The 13,371-nt window shown below is 51.2% G+C and overlaps 1 protein-coding gene across 3 annotated transcripts in view; it reads right to left on the bottom strand.

Annotated features, from left to right (window-relative positions):
• The window catches only part of GATA4 (GATA binding protein 4), an 80,726-nt gene that overhangs the window by 50,117 nt on the left and 17,238 nt on the right, over positions 1–13,371 (bottom strand). For 2 of the 3 annotated variants that reach the window (XM_045462428.1, XM_045462442.1), the window contains exon 1: positions 3,496–3,635. The exons of the other annotated variant lie outside the window; for it this stretch is intronic. The gene's annotated coding sequence lies outside the window, so the exon portion shown is untranslated. Of the gene's footprint in view, positions 1–3,495; positions 3,636–13,371 lie in introns of those variants that run through there. 3 annotated transcript variants of the gene reach the window in all.

Here is a 13,371-nt window from a genome sequence, read left to right as displayed (position 1 = left end):
TATTAGACATGTAATTATTGACTGTGACCTAGTCAAATTTTTTTTGGTATTGCTTGTCAGGAAAGACTCTTGTCACAGATAAGTTTAAGGGTTTCAGTTTTCGCCGGAATGCCTGGGACCCAAGAAATACCGCTCATCTTTGTTCCCCCACCCAACCCTAAGCGTCCCTGGCCATGAAAAAACTTTAGATTGCCCATGAAACACAATGACAAACTTTAAAAAAAAACAGCAACCTAAGAAAATTTTGTTTGTAATCTTTTTATTAAAACTAGAGGTAGAGTCTAAATGTTTACACATGAGCATAGTGTCTGCTAAATCTCTGTGAAAAGGGTTGTGAAATCTCTTATCCATCCACACACTATACCATATGGAAGTCAAATCAGACAAGACATTTGTTTCTGGCAAATAGTTATGTCTTAGTGATTCTGCAGATTGGATATTAAAACCAGAATAGTGAGGGAAATGTACAAGTTCGCTTTAACTACTCACTGGACCATTCAGATTCACTGAATGGGTTTTTTCCCATATAGAATCACTGGTCCACCCGTGGAAGGAAATCAGAACGCCAATGACAAACTGAAGGGGAAGAACAGTTCGTAGGGCTTGGTTATGCCCTTGTATCCTGTGTTTCTATTTTCTCAGGCAATTTTTCTGATAAAATAAGAGCTCAGTGTTCTGAAGCACCTGCTCTGTCTCAGGTCTTTTTTTTCTCCACAGCTCCTCAAATAAAAGTGTGTCTCCTCATTTTACAAAAGAGGGAACTGAAGCATCGTAAAGTTTTGAAACTTGCCAAAGATCAAAGTACAATTAAAGGAGCTGGGGGACAGAATCCGTGGGTCTCCAGGGATTTGAGGCTGACCACTACATTCCCGCTTGTCTCCTTAAGAGACAGCCACTTTTTAACACTGGTTTCTTTCTCATTGCCACAGAATTACAAAAACATCAATTGACCTTTATTATACGAAACCCAGCTCTGTCACTTACTGAATAAATGACTTTAGACACATTACTTAACTCCTGTGCCTCAGTTTCCTCATTTGCAAAAATGCAAATGTTAAAGGTACCTATCTTGTGGAGTCATGGTGAGGACTGTAAGGATTGTAAACTAATATATGTAAAGCAATTATAATAGGGTTTTATAAAACTTATAACAGGTACAAAGTTCTATATAATTGTGGGCTATTGTTATTATTATTACAGATTTCTAATGTACCATAAGACAATGCCTCAGATATAATCATACTATAATGAATGGTCATCTTAATTATTGTAAAAAATTCTGAAAATCTAATCTACACTACATCTAATATACCTATATAATGCTTTTAACCATCTTTGCAACATCACTAATGATAATGGAGTTAATAGAACTGTATTCTATAGTCACATGTCAACTTCTAGATGGTTTATTATTTGCTTTCAAAACTATACAACAAATTATTGGTTTGTTGGACATTTCCTTCCAGGAAGAAGTTTGGCTAGAGGGTAGATACAAAAAATTTGATCTGAGGGGCACATGGCTGGCTCGGTCAGTAGAGCATGCAACTCATGATCTCAGGGTTGTAAGCTCGAGCCCCACAGTTGGGTACAGAGATTACTTAAAACTAAAATATTACAAAAAATTTTTTATCTGAAATCACCAACTTCACTCTTTGAAAATGAAGGCAAAAAATTAGTACCTTATAGGAATCTGTGCGCTTCAATAAGTAAACACATAGGCTTACCTTGATAAAATATTCAGTATTTAATTTTTAAATAAAATAGCTCACCTATTTCATTGTATTTTCTGTAATACTCAACGTCTGTAGTTCTAATGCATAACATCATACTTTTTTCTCACATAACTGCAGAGAAGGAAGATTTATAATTTTGCAAGCCAACTTACACACAGATGCTAATTTACCAGCTTTAAAATGTAAATGCTAAAAATGCCATAAATCTAACACTTATCTTTACTAAATTCTCGGCCTTTTTAAAATGGCTGGTACATTACCTGGGCATTGGATTACTGAACAATAGAAGGTGGGGAAAATACCCCTCTACACCTTTCTGAAAAGACAAGAAATCATTCTGCTTGCTTCTGTTATTAAGCCTCGGTTCAGGCGTCTGGCCGTGGAGGAAGCAGAGGGAGCTACTGAGAATGGCAGAAGAGATCTGGCCTCATCATGGGGACTCAGGCCTGATCCCCAGTTTTTCCCTCTCCTCCAGATCACTCATTTCAGTTCACCTCCAATTCACAGACCAAATAGGAGATGCTTTCTTCGTGATTTGGCCCACGGCCCTTTTCCGATCTATTTCTGATAGTGGGAGAATCGAAAACTTGCCCTAATGTCTGTGTTTATTTACAGGTCACTCCTGCTCTTCGGGCTCAGCCTCTCGCCTTCACTCTCGGCCTGCTGCGCAGAAAACTGTCACACACGAACGCACACACTAGCCAGCAGTGATATACCTGTCCGCTGCTGTGGAACGTGGAGACTCAGAAGTTTAGGGGGGGAGGAGGCACCACTCCGTTATCCCAAATGAAACCCTACTTTAAAAGCCTGGAACCTGCTCTTGGCTGTCCATTCCATTTCTGAGAAACACAGGAAATACTTGCCTTCGGCGCTTCCCCAACCTTCCCCGAAAAGCCGCCCGTGCGGCCCCAAATCCCTCCAGCCTTGGGTCCTCCACCCTGCTTCCCAACCGAAAGGCCTCCTCGTTCCCTCAACCTGGTGGCAGTTCACCATCCGGGCATCCTCCTCCTACCTGAAGGACCCCCCAACCCAAAGCCAAGGGACATAATACTGTGGATCGGGGCAGCTAACCGTGGCCAGCGGAGGAACGTCACTGCCTTCCTCCCGGGTTCCGGCCCTCAGCTACTTTTACCCAGAAGCAGTATGGGTGGGTGGGGTTGTTAGCTTCATGGGTGGCGTTCTGACTCTCTGGACCCCAGTCAGGAAGGCTAGAAGGCTGGCCAGAAGGACATAAAACGTCCGGGCGCTAAGTAGCCATTCCCGGCTTCGAAGCGCCTCCCCGGGGCCCAAGGCCCAGTTACGCAGCCTCCCACAGCCACTCTGAGTCCCCGGAGTCACCGACCGGCGACACTCCTCGCCTGAGTCCCTCCGTGCGACCTGTCCCGGGTCAGTTGATCAGTGTGATTCCGCACGGCCATCATCACCATCCAGGCCCTGGCCTGGGGAGGTGCAAACAAGGGCTGGAGAATATATACGCTGGGGCAGGGATTAAAAACGTTCAAGTTCACACACACACACAAAATCAAAAAGCACTTCGAATATCCCTCTCCGCTTTCCCCGCAAATCTTAACTTTGCTTTAAAGAAGCTATTAAGCCAAAGCGAAAAGTTAAGCGGGCTTTGGCCAGTTTGGGGCGGAGGGAGTGAGCAACGTCTCCTTTCCACCCACTAGTTACCTCTCCACTCCCAGGCAAACAAGCGCGGAGGAGCTCTGGGTTTCTCAAACGGTGGGAAAGAGCAAGGAGAAGACAGAAAACGCAGTACCTGGCGGGACTTGAGCTTCCTGGAGGGCCGGCGCACGCTCCCCTGAGCGCCCCGGGAGCTTTGGCAGCGGCGGTGCCTCTCGCGGCCACTGTGCCGGCCGCCTCCGAGTCCCCCACCTCCCGGCGCTAGTCCCCTCGCCCCTGCGCTCCAGCTCCCGAGCGCTGACTGGCCTGTGGGAGTCACGTGCAAGGGCGGGGGGCGGGGGTGCGCCGCAGAGGCTGCACCTCCGCTCCGCGCCGGGCTTCGGGGCTGTTCAAAAAACTCCCCCAGCAGGCAAAGTCCAGGCGCTCGGATCTCGGAAAATGCTAAAGTGCCACCGGTCGGGGCGCAGGGCTTCACCCACCGCCCTGCCAGAGGTCAATCCGGTTTGCAGTTTTGCCCAGGGTCAGCTTTATTCAGGAGTCCCCTCTCCTACCTCCTCCCTCCACCCCACCCCCCACCCCGCCTCCCGGTGGTCCTGGTCCAGCCTCAGCCCAGGACTCGCGAGTCAAGGGGCGGCGCTGATAGACGGGAAGGTGACCTTTTGGGCGAGACCCCTGACCGGCTGTGGAGCACAGGGTTACCAGGGGTGCCCGGCTAGCTGCGAGTCTCCAGGAGGTAGTGGATAGTGGGGTTCCTGCTAGCCCCGAAGTGCCGGTGGAAAAGACACCAAACCTGGGACTGGCCCACTCAAGTCAGAGCGCAGAGACCGAAGTTTCCCTTCCGCCTTCCCAGCAGCCTGGGGAGTCCGCAAGGCGGCCCTCCAGCCCTCAATTTTATGTATTTATGCAAAACGTGCACCCCTTCCTGGCGACTCTTCCCATCTCCTGTGGCCTCCTCCCTTCAGATCTTTCCGTTTTCCCAGCAGCTTTCGGCGCCGCTGCACCAATCCTAGGGACGTGGCGGGGTCCTGGGAGGCTTGGCAGTCCAGCGGGAGCAGGCTTTCCCTGCCGAGAGGGTTCTTCCAAGGCTCCTCAGCCCCCTCCCTAGGACTGGGGGCGGGGAGGGTGGCAGGCCTGAGTCTGTAGTCGGCGTCAGTGCCCAGAGGCCCCAGCGCAGCGGGGCTGCGAGCCGGAGAGTCCCTCAGACAGGTCTAAAGGTTAATAGAGCAATCACAGGGCCCTATTACCGCGTAAAAATAACCCATCGATTACCGCAGCCTTCAGCCCCAGATAACACCCGGCCGGTGGCTCTCACCCTTTCGGTTAAACTCCCCCCACCCCGCCCCACTAAGGCCGAGTTTCTTTCCCTAGAGCAGGTTTTTCATACCAGATTAGAGGGGTCGGGAGGGGGCCGGGGTACCATCCTACATGAAACTTGTGCGGCTGCGAAGGAAGGGTAAGGGGCTACGCCAGCTTCAGCTGTTGGTAATCAGTGGTGGATTCCTGGCCTGCGCGAGGGCAACCTGAGCGCTGAGGACGAGAGTAGGACGCAGGGCTGATTGGAAGGAAAACCCCACAGGGATCGTGGCCAACTCGTGGGGATTCTCAGGAAAATCCCGGAGGAAGGACTGAGCGCGGCTGCGCGGGGAGTTCTCTTTCCTGAGCTCAACGTCCGGAGGTCCAGAGGGGCTGGAGCCTTGGGAGAGAAAACTGAGGCGCCCGGCGGAGCGACGTAAGGTCTGCGCTGCGGCTGGACGCACCCACGCCTCCCCGTCCCACCCCTAGGAGCTGCTGGCCCAGGACCCTTCGAGCCCCGGAAGCTTAGGGAGGTGTGTTTAGAGACCCTTCTCCAGCTTCCCTCAACTCCTCGCCAGCGCCTCTGCAGAACTTGGTGCAGCAGATCCCAGGTGTCTAAGGAACTTAAGAGGGAGGGTGTTCTGAGGACCCCGGAGGCTGGAGCTGGGGAGAGGCGGTTTGGGGGAGGACACTCGGCGGGCGCACGCATATTCAGCCGAATGGTGGAGAAGGGTGCTCGATCTCTGCGCAGTCTGAAACAACATCCCCATTGGCCTACGAGGGCTTTCTGGAGAGTTAAAAGTCTGGGCTAGTCGTTCTGGCCTTTCTTTTCTCAGTGGGGATTTGTGGCTCCAGCGATGCGTTAGGTCTCAGAGCTGCCTTCCACACGCGGTCCTCAGCGCCGAGCCTTCGGCCTGGGCAGTGAATTTTCTTAGCAACAAGCCTTGGGCTTGGGGCTTAGCGTCTGGTGGAGTGGCCATCCAAGCGCCCTCACCAAAGCCAAGGACGCAGGCCACTCCTAGGCAGACTTCTTCCAGCAGCGCAGGATGTGTGCTGAGTTTCACATTAGCTGGGTGCCCAGGGGAGAGCCTCCCACATCACTGCCCCCACACCAGACCTCTCGGACCTTCAGTCTCCTCCTGGGGGGGGGGGGGGCAGGAAGGGTGCACAACAGGCCCTGCCTGCTCTTTTTGGCTGTTGTGAGACCCTAGATAGAAGAGCCTGCTTTTCTTAAGCGCTCGCTTGCTAGGAACCCCGGATTCACGGCTGTGGGGGCGGGGTGGGGGGGAATCTTCTGACAAGGGACATGACAGAGCTCTTTTACCCACGCCCTCCCCCCCCCCACCCCGCTGGCGCTCTTCAGGTGGGCTGAGGTCTGGGAATCTTGAAAGATTCCTTGATTCTAAGAATGCGCCTGGGATGGAGAAGTTTGTGTCTCTTTCCGGTGGCCTTTTTCTCTGGGCCTGGCGCCCCAAATTTTCTCCCCAAAGGGCTCAGCTCAAGGACGGCCCAGAAGGTGGTTGGCTAGCAGTCTGTTCCTTTGGGGGTGTTTCATTTTGCCTCCTTCCCTGCCTCCATTTTCGCCGGCCCCCCCCCCTCCCCTCTCTAGGACAAGGCGGGAGCCCCCTCGGCCGGCTGCTGCGCGTTGCCAGGAGCGGGGAGCATTTCAAGGCCTCGCTGGCCCGCCGGCTGGAGGAGGTTTATCGGCTGCCGCTAAGTTCCCAGGCTTCTCTCTCGCTCAGGAGGCCGCTGGGAAGGGGAGGGGGTGCTTTGAGGTTCGGAGTCTTGGCTATTTTTAAGGACATGTCCCTGGGCTGGCCTGGGATGGTGGCCCAACACCACTCACGTTCTCTTTTCTTTTCTTTCCCATAGTCAAGAGGGAAAATTTGACACTGCAAATTTTTTTTTACTAAGGGCCTGGGTCTAATGAAGAGTCAAGTCCTGAGATTTTTTGACAAATAAGAATTATTTAGATGTACTGCACTCTTAAAAACAAACAAAAAAAAGTCTCCCCGGGGCCCCTGGATGGCTCAGTCGGTTAAGCGTCCGACTTCGGCTCAGGTCATGATCTCACTGTTCGTGGGTTCGTGGGTTTGAGTCCCGAGTAGGCTCTGTGCTGACAGCTAGGAGCCTGGAGCCCACTTCAGATTGCGTCTCCCTTTCTCTTTGCCCCTCCCCTGCTCACACTCTGTTTCTCAAAAATAAATGAATGTAAATTAAAAAAAAAATTTTTTTAATCTCCCCAGGACACAAGAATAGATTGCATTTTCTTGCTCCACTAAGGTCTCCCGGACGTGAGCTGGTCCAAACCCTGGTAGAGACACAGTTGTGTTTGGACATAGTGTACAGAGGAAGCTGAACTCTAGTTCCCTGAACAAAAGGGTTAATAAACTGGGCGATGGAATTCACGGTGACACCAGCGAGGGTCTACCTTCACGGGGTAACCGGATTTCCTAGCCAGAGCCGAGCCAGCTTATTTTAAACGGAGCGCAACCTCAGGTGCCACAATCTCAGATTTGGGTTAGTAACGCCGTTTGGCAACCTGCGGCCATCAGCCTCCGCGGACAGCCACCCGAAAACCAACCGTGTCTGAAGAAACACGGGGCCCCCAAAGTCTTCTAATCGGAACAAGAGACCCCCATAGGGAGAGAGAACCAGAGAGGCGACAGGAGTCTCCCCTCGCCCTTTATAACGAATCCCTTCCAGATGTAGACGCTTCTTATGGACTAGAGCGCCAGGGCTCATGACAAGACATGCGAAGTGACCCGCGCTGAACGTAGGCTGGCTCCGGTCCCCACAGGGCCCTCGAATTCCCCCACCGGGTCTACACGTTTCCTCCTCTCTCTGCGACTCCCGGGCCTTGCTCGTGTGGCCCACCTTGCTCCCAGGGCAAACCCACGCCCCCACAAGCGGGCGGAGCTGGGAGAACCAAATTGCGGAGCAGGGCCGTTCCCGCTGATGCAAACATGCAGAACGAATTAAGCTGCAAAGCTACGGAGACCTTCTTTCCCTCCTAGAGCCCGGTGTTCCACACCCAGAATTCTTTGTGAGGGGCGGGGAGGGAAGGGCGTCGGGGACCTAGAGACCCTTGCCCCCTCCCACCGGGAACCGAGCTCTGCACCCCAGGAAGTGATCATCACCCGCTGGCAGATGTAACGGAGCAAAGGCAGCAACGCTTTCCGATTCTGTCTTGTTTTTAAAAATACTATTCGGTGTTGCAAAGTGAAGCCACGATGTCGCTCACAGACAGTGGCGAACGCCTCGTTGGTGCTTCGGGCTGTGAGGATTGGAGTTTTTGGCACAGCTCCTAATATTTTATAGTCATTTCAAGATTATAGAACGCTCCCAGATTTCATTTTTTTTCTCTTGAGGAAACAACATCGATGGGTGAGAGGGCGGAAGAGAAGGTGTTACCGTCTCATAGGAACAGGAACTCAGAGACCGGAGAGGTTAAGACACCTGTCCCAGGTGGCAAAGACTGTGTGCTCCGCAGCAGGTGTTGAATCTAGATTCCTGAGTCTTAGTTCTTTTTTCCACTCTAGTTAATATTGAGTTTATATCTATAATGAAACTTTTTTAAACCTGCATTTTGTTTTTCAAATATTTCTAAATTTGCTTTAATGAATACGCCCAACACTTAAAAATTAAAATCAATTTAAAACAAAGCAGGTCGTGTCTCATAACCTAAGAGCCCGTGGGAAGAGAAAGAAAAACAAAAACGAGGCCCCACATTTTCATTAAATTCGGGAAGGATGCCAGCGACTTTTTAAATGGGGAGGGCGCTCCTTAGGTCCCGGGGCCGCAGAGGGCAGAACTGAAACCCAGTCTCTGCGGCGCCCGAAAGTCCGGGCACTTGGGCCAGCAGGCTGCGGATCCCGGATCATTCAACTCACTGCGGCCACGCTGACGCCTTCGCACAGGCCCCTTTCCCCCTTCCCAGCCTGGCTCCTTCTCTCCCTCCTCACCCAAGAACCTTATGAAAACAGCAGCAAACGGGAGCTTCCTGTACCCACTGTCCAAGCTCCATGGAGACTCCTTGTCTGCAGACTCTGAGCTGAGGGGAGGACCTCTACCCTTTGGGGACCAAAACTGTCACCTCTGGGATCTCTCTTGGTGACATGGGCCTCAATATGTTCACTTGTGGGTCCTCCCCCTTCCCTCCCTGGCAGAGACTTTTAGAAACTACAGTGCTGACAACACCGAGTCCATAACAAGAACTCCATAAATGTTCTTGGAATACATAAAATATTAATTTGCTTTATCCACAGGCCTTATGTTCCCTGGAGTTATAAATTCATTTATCTGTGGTTGGTTATACACAGCCCTCCCCACACACACCCCAGAAGGTAAGCTCCATGAGGGCCGCGACTGTGGCTGGCACACAGTAGTTGCTCAATAAATGTTTGTTGAATGATTAAAACTACAAAAGGGATTGCAACGGCATCTCCCAGGGCTGCTGGCAGTTGGAGAATGGAGCACTCCCCTCAAAGGGGAATGTGTCCCCGGGCACATAGTAGGTGCCCAGGGTCACCACCAGTTCACAAAGTAAGTCACTGAGGTCCAGGCTGGACACCAAGAGAGTAGCACAGTCTGGGTTACTGGAGAGCATTTATCTGCAACGCTCAGCCCCACCCTGGCCAACTACAAATCTGCCCAAATCTAGGCTGCCCCTAGGGAAACCCCGGAGTCCCTGGACTCCGGAATCTGCAGGAAGAAGGGATTTCCGGGCGCGGAGCGCAGTCAGGATTTTGGAAGTTGAGTTAAACTGAAGAACCTGATTAGGCGCTGAGGCCGTGGCGATTGGCAAGGGAGGCCTCGGGACTCCCCGGAACAAAGAGCAAAGACGGACAAGGGTGCCGGGTGCACCGTCTCCGGAGCACGGAGGGCCCAGACCCACAACTCCTGAAAAGATGGAGAGAGCCAGGCAGACACTAGGACCCAGAAAAAAATGAAGGGGGGCTATGGAGAGAGTCAGAAACAGGAGAAAGGAGAGAAGGGGGGGAGGTAGACAAGGGAAGGCAGGCTGAGAGGAGCACAGAGAAAAAGTAGGGGGCAGCAACTGAGAGTGAGAGGGGCCTTAGCAAGCCGGAGAGGGACGGGATCACTCGTGCATTCCTCCCTTCCTCCTTTCCATATTCATTGAGAACCTACTCTGTGCCAGGAACTTTCCCTGCACTCGGATTCGGCATGGAACAAAATAGAGAAAACTCTGTTTCCAGGAGATTACATTCTATAAGAGGAAGACAGACAATAAAAAAAGTCAAATATATTGAGTATTAATGGTGGAGCGTTATGGGAAAAACAGCAGGGAATAGACACGCAGAGAGAGCAGAGAGGAATTAAAGACGGAGACCAGAGAAAAGAGGGAGGGGAAGATGGGAGAGAAAAGCACAAATCTAGAGAAAGAAGATGAAATAGGAATCAAGAGACCTGGCGACAGAAATAGAGACAGCTCGAGAAAAAGCCAGCAAGAGAAATGGGAAGGAAAGCGCCAGGGCTCAATCGGAGGAGAGGGACCAGATAGGGACGAGGTCAATCCGGAGTCGAGGGCTTACCCCGCCCCCCACTCCCATCCCCCGCCCAGCTGCCAGGGAGGGCAGTGGTGGCGACGAGGACACCAGCGGCTGGAGCGCTGCCAGTTGTCAGACCCCGACGCACATAGCACATATCGGGGGACTTGTGAGGCCACCAGAGACGTGATGTTCCGATCGCCAGCTCGGGTGCGTTTCCGCACAGGCTGCCCCCTCCTCCGTCAGCCCCTGCACCCTTCCCCTGGCCACGGAGCCCGAGGTGACCCGGAGTTGCAGAAGACGCCCAGGCAGGCGCCGCGACCTGGCGCGGCAGAGCGAGAGACAGGAAAGTGTCAAGGAAGCGCGAAGCCCAAGTGCGAAAACAGCGTCAGGGGTGGGGGGCGGGGCGGGGGCGGCAGGGGGTACTGGCGGCTGGAGGCCTTGAGGTCCTTCACGCCTGTGAGGACCCACTCCAGACAGGCCTGGGCTTCCCTGTAAAGGACAGTAACGTGGCTTTACGTGCCACCAACCAACAGTTGTAGCAGGTGCCCATAGAGAGTGCTCTGTTCATTCTTGTAACACCCATCTGGGCTTGGAGGTACTCATTGTTTGGAAATAATTGGTTTCTTGCAACAGCAGGAGGAAAGCAGAGGCATGCAGCTTGCAATAACTACACCGATCTATTTCCCTCCAAGGGTATGTACTATACTCTGACCTGAGAGAGTATGAAGACTGGAAGATCCTTGGCATTCCTTGTCTTTTCAACCAGTTTCAACTCCCCCCCCCCCATTCATTTGGTATCTGTGAGTTTGGTTGGAAGACACAGGTGCTCTAGATTTAAAGTTTGCTTTCTTCCACAGCCCCAGGCCCTCTTAGGCAGAAGCACTAATAAACAGCAAATTGCCACAGGGCAAGAAACTACAGGGAGACAGAGCAAGAAGCAATGGTCTGAGTGAAATGGAATAATCAGCACCTAGAAGAAGGGGAGCTTTTCACTCTTGGAGGTGAACAGCTAACCCCAGGAGTCTCTGCTAACCTCCCATCCTCCCTCGGCCATCTCCTACCACCTCACGTGAGGAGCTGGAGCCTTTCCCTGGTGAGGGGAACGAATCTCCCACCCACCCCCTTACAAAGTCTCTGGAGAAGTCCCACTCTGGGGGGTGTGGTGGGGATAAGGCAGAAGGCTGAGAGCAGATAGTATAAGACAGAGCCTCGTCAATCAAAAGTGATCAATTTCTCAATCACCATGTGAGAAATGTCTTTAGTCCACTTCAAAAGCCCTAAATTTTCATCCCCTCTCTCTCCCCTCCCCCAATCCCTCCCTGCTTCAGTAGTTAGCACACACTCATTCCTCGCCAGATTTATTCATTCATTTCTTTATTTTCTGCTCTCTTCCTCCCCCACCCCACACCTCCATATGCCACTATTGTTAGGGACTCTTGACATCCTCACCCCAAACTTGTTGAACGTGGCTCCTGAGCAGATGTATTGTTCCCAGTATGCTTCAGGATAAGAACAGCTAAATTTAAGTTAGTCTTTAATCTGTAAAAGAGGATTGCTGGGATCTTCAAGCCCTACAGTTGTATACATGACTGATCCAAACTTGAAATCACACAAATGATCCTGAACTGGGGAATAGATACAGGGATATGTATCCACACAACAGAATACTACTCGGGAACAAAAGACAATGAGATGCAAACACGTGCAGCAACATGAGTGAATCTCAGGCACTGGGGCTGCACGAAAGAGGCCAGACTCAAAAGACTAAATGAATCCATTCATATGACACAGTCACACCGGCAAAACCATAGGGACAGAAAACAGATCAGTGGTTGTTGCCAGGGGCAGGGGGGTGAGGAAGAGGTGGCTACAGAAGGGGAGAAGGGAATTTGGGGGAGTGCTGGAACTGTTCTATATTTTGATTGTGGGAGTAGTTACACCATTTGTGTGTTTGTCAAAACTCAAAGAACTGTACACTAAAAAGGATAAATTTACTGGAAGTAAACTTCATCTCAATAAATTAGTTTTCTCGAAAAGCAGGGGGGGGACAGTATGGCCGGGGTAGGATAAGATTCTTCAGCCCTTATTTTATCTCTCTCCCTGCCCTCCCCCCCCCACCCCTGTGCGTGCAGCCATCCCCAGTCCTTAGCGAGACGCCACATCCCTGGTACATGTTCAACTCCCACCTGAAACACTTCAGAAGAGTGATTTATATACAAAAGAAAGCCTTGCATCTCTTTCAAAAGGATCCAGTTTCCAAGGCTGGTCCTCCCTATTGCTCATCCTTCCTCCAGATCCACGGGAAATGCTATGGCAGTTCCAGTGCCTGGTTCCTACATGTCCCACACTTGCACTCAGTTTTCACAGTGGGCTGCAAGGAGGGTGGCACATGAGGATGGGTTATTCTGTTCTCTCATCCCAAGAGTCCTGGAGCCAGTCATCAGAAACTCAGAAATTTCAAAGTCACTTCCCAGGCAACCTGCTGGAAGTGGAGGGTGCAGCGACCCAGCTGACCAGAATCCGTTCTCCCCAGGCAGACTGGGTTTCCTCCAGCTAGTCCCACGAGGCAAGAGGAAGCCAAGGCCTGGCTTTGAAAAATTGAGTGTACCCCTGAGAGGAGGGCTGTATTTCTGAATGGACTAAAAGGAAAGCATTTGCTGGACCGTGGCCTTTCCTGCACATGATTGTAGTCAACCCTCACAACAGCTCTGCGGGTTAAGTTGTTTTGACTCTGACTCTCACATCAATTTTCATTACACTTAGCTGCAGTTTATGATGTGCACATGTATTGGCAACCATCAGGTGGATGGTAATGGGAAGAAAGAGTGCCCGGTGCCAGATAAAACCACACTTTGTACCTGTATTTACAGAAATCATAGTCTAGTGGACATCACAGGGGAACCCAAATGCCACTGATTACCTCGGCCATAGAACGGCTCTGCGACATTTCTTGCTCAATAAAAGTGTGTGTATTGATTGTCTATCCTTTCCCAGAGCTGTGGATAATATCCTTGTTTCCAACTACAGCCAAAGCACTGTGGTCAAGGAGGGAAAATTAATAATGTTAAGGTTAACAGACACCCATTGCCATGGGCTTTAATCTTATCCTTTTCACTTGAATTAAAAAACCAACAATACCATCATAACACCATAGTATAGAAAAACAGAACAAAACCCCACAAAATATTTTGTTTCCTATTAGAACC

The sequence above is a fragment of the Leopardus geoffroyi genome, chromosome B1, assembly GCF_018350155.1.
Source record: "Leopardus geoffroyi isolate Oge1 chromosome B1, O.geoffroyi_Oge1_pat1.0, whole genome shotgun sequence".
NCBI lineage: Eukaryota > Metazoa > Chordata > Mammalia > Carnivora > Felidae > Leopardus > Leopardus geoffroyi.
Note: the sequence above shows the minus strand (reverse complement) of the source record. Positions and strands in the feature narration are given on the sequence as shown.